This window comes from Grammomys surdaster, unplaced genomic scaffold, assembly GCF_004785775.1.
Source record: "Grammomys surdaster isolate TR1022 unplaced genomic scaffold, NIH_TR_1.0 144, whole genome shotgun sequence".
Classification (NCBI taxonomy): Eukaryota; Metazoa; Chordata; class Mammalia; order Rodentia; family Muridae; genus Grammomys; species Grammomys surdaster.
Window position 1 is genome coordinate 7675986 of NW_021604602.1, and position 3595 is coordinate 7679580.

A 3595-nucleotide genomic window follows, 5' to 3' on the forward strand; every position below is an offset into this window, starting at 1 on the left:
TAACCTCCCTCCCTCAGAAATAACCTCTCTCACTCAGGAATAACCTCACTCACTCAGTAATAACCTCCCTCACTCAGGAATAACTCCCCCCCCCCTCAGAAATAACCTCCCTCACTCAGAAATAACCTCCCTCACTCAGAAATAACCTCCCTCACTCAGGAATAACCTCCCTCCCTCAGAAATAACCTCCCTCCCTCGGAAATAACCTCACTCACTCAGGAATAACCTCCCTCACTCAGGAATAACCTCCCTCACTCAGGAATAACCTCCCTCACTCAGGAATAACCTCTCTCACTCAGGAATAACCTCCCTCACTCAGGAATAACCTCTCTCACTCAGAAATAACCTCCCTCACTCAGGAATAACCTCCCTCCCTCAGGAATAACCTCTCTCACTCAGAAATAACCTCTCTCATTCAGGAATAACCTCTCTCACTCAGGAATAACCTCCCTCACTCAGGAATAACAACGTTCCTTGCTCAGGTCACTTTCGTTAGGCATTTTTTCACAGTGACAAGAAGAGTTACTAACACACAGGCTTGTTGGTGTGGCTCTATTGTCAGGGGAGGAGTATTTGTTCTTGGTTTTGATTATTCAAAGAGCGGTTCAAACACTTGTGAAAGAGCAGGCAGCTCTGCAGGCTGTCTTAGGGCTTGACTGCTGTGAGGAAACACCATGCCTAAGGCAACTCTTATAGGGAGAAAGTGGAGCTGACTTACAGTTTTAGGGGCTTATTAGTCCATTGTCATCATGGTGGGAAACATGACAGTGTCCAGGCAGACATGATGCTGGAGAAGGAGCTGAGAGTTCTACATCTTGATCCGCAGGCAGCAGAAGGGGACTGTGTACCACACTGGGTGTAGCTTGAGCATAGGAGACCTCAAAGCCCACCCCCCACAGTGGCACACTTCCTCCAACAAGGCCACACCTACTCCCAACAAAGCCATACCTCCTGATAATGCCACCTCCTATGGGCTAAGCATTCAAACCCTGAGTCTATGGGAACCATACCTATTCAAAACGTCTTAATTAATTAATTAAAACTAGACAAACACATGATGTGAAATTAGAAATATGGAATAGTAAATAAAAGTGGCATCCTGTTGTCTACAGGCTGTGAATGAGAGTTGAAGCTTTGGTGGCCAGTTGCCAATGAGGAACCCTGTCAGCCTCTCTTCCCATGGGAACTAGGAAGCAAAGAGGTGAACTTCTCAATAGACCATAGCTCTATCCAACCTGGGTTTTCCCTCAGAGACATGTGATGAGAAGGTCACTGTTAGGCTTTATGTCAGCATTAGGGGCTTCCTAACATCTCTGCAGAGTGAGGCACCACGTCACCTTTGGTCACTGTCTTAGTTAAGGTTACTATTGCTGGGATGAAACTTGGGAAACTTCTACATCACTGTCCATCATTGGAGGATGTCGGAACAGAAGTTCAACAGGGCAAGAACTTGAAAGCAGGAGCTGATGTCGAGGCCATGGAGGGGTGCTGCTTACTGGCTTGCTTCCCTGGCTTGCTCAGCCTGCTTTCTTCTAGAACCCAGGACCACCAGCCCAGGGATGGCCCCACCCACCATGAGCTGGACCTATCCCCATCAATCACTACTTAAGAAGATGCCCTACAGCTGGATCTCATGGAGGCATTTTCTCAGTTGAGACTCCTTCCTCTCTGGTGACTTCAGCTGTGACAAGATAACATAAAACCAGCTAGGACAGTCACTATGACGATACGCCTGGGAAAACAGCTGGGAGGGTGACAGGTGTTCCAGCTCATTGTCAGAGTCTTGAGCCCGCGTGTGAGCGTGTGACTCTGCCCTGAGGCCTGTGGTAAGGCAGAAAATTAAGATGGAGACTTGGCAGAGTAAAGCCACCCAAGGGAGTAAGTAGGCAGAGGGAAAAGAGGGGCCAGGGTCCTGGTATTCTTCGAGAACATGCTTTCAGAGATCCAGAGGCCCCACCACCTCCCCATAGGACTACAGGCAGCAAACTAAAACTTTACAGGGGTCTCTGGGGAAGACTTAGAATTCAAACCACTGTGAATTGCTTGCACTAGTTTTTACCTTATTAACACATAAAGCAGAACACAGGTATGGTGGCACACACCTGTAAAGCATAAGAGTTGAGAGGCTGATGCAGGAGGATTATGAGTTCAGAGCTAGTCTTAGGCTAAATAGCAAGTTCAAGGCTGGTCTGGATTATTGGGTAAGACCCTATCTCAAACAAACAAACAAACTGAAATGTATGTATGTATGTATGTATGTATGTATGTATGCATGCATGTATGTATGTATGTATGTATGTATGTACGTACTACATTTGAACAACCTGGGGGTCAGGTGCTATGCTGTTCTAATGAAACTAATAAATAGGGACTGGAGAGATGGCTCAGTGGTTAAGAGCATTTGCTGCTCTTCCAGAGGTCCTGAGTTCAGTTCCCAGCAACCACATGGTGGCTCATAATCATCTGTAATGGGATCTGATGCCCTCTTCTGGCATGCAGGTGTAAACAAAGACAGAACACTCATATACATAAAATAAATAAATAATTAAAAAAACTTGATAGTCACTCTTGGTTTCTTATTACTTTCATTCTAAAAAGGTTTTATATACATTGAAATCATTACAAATTACATTAATAATGTGGTGGCATGTAGAATTTAAAGAAACATTATTTTTAATTTTTATTCCATTTAAGAAAAAAATAATTCTACTTATATCAGTTTATGTTCATTTATTTTCTATTATGTATATGAGAGTTTTGTTAGCATTCATGTATGTACACCATGTTCATACCTGGCGTCAGACAAGGTCGGAAGATGTAAAATCCCCTGGAACTAGAAGCCATGTGAGTGTTAGGGACAGAACTCAGGTCCTTGGCAAGAGCAGTCAATGCTCTTAACTACTGAGCCATCTCTCCAGCCCGTTTGATTGCATTTATATATGTTTTGCAAGTGTGTGTCACAGTGCACATATGGAGGTCAGTGGACAACTTGTAGGAGTTTGCTCTCTCCTCCCATCATGTGTGCTCCTGGGATGGATGGCAGGAGATGTTCAGGTCGTCTGGCTTGACAGCAGGCGCCTTTATGCCTTGTCATCTTGCTGACCTAAGAATCACTTTCAGATTACTCAGAACCTGGTTTGTCAGTGTGCATTGGAGTTTCCGGGATCCAGGATCCAGGATCCCCTTCACTTTTATTATGCTGATGAAGGAGACTTCTCATTTCCTCATCCACTCCAGAGAGAATTAATAGCCCAGGATTAAGGACTAGAGAGATGGCTCAGTGGTTAAGAGCACTGGCTACTTTTCTGGAGGTTCCTAGCACCAACATGGCAGCTCACAAACATCTGTAACTCCTTCTGTTACAGGTGAGGGCACCAGATGCATGTGGAGCACATACAGACACACAGGCAACACATCCATACACACAAAATAAAAATTTGTACAAGAAACCCAACATTGTCAATATGAATGATGTTTTTAAAACAAAATCCCAATCATTGGATTTTAACAAAGGGAGCCTCTGGAGCCAGATGCTGGAGTGAAAGCCGGCTAGTTCAGGGAGACAGAGAGAGCACCAGATGCTGGAGTGAAAGCC

At 44.9% G+C, this 3595-nt stretch overlaps 1 protein-coding gene across 1 annotated transcript in view; it reads left to right on the forward strand.

Annotated features, from left to right (window-relative positions):
• The window catches only part of Tdrd9 (tudor domain containing 9), a 100862-nt gene that overhangs the window by 79293 nt on the left and 17974 nt on the right, over window positions 1–3595 (forward strand). The gene's annotated exons all lie outside the window — the stretch shown is intronic.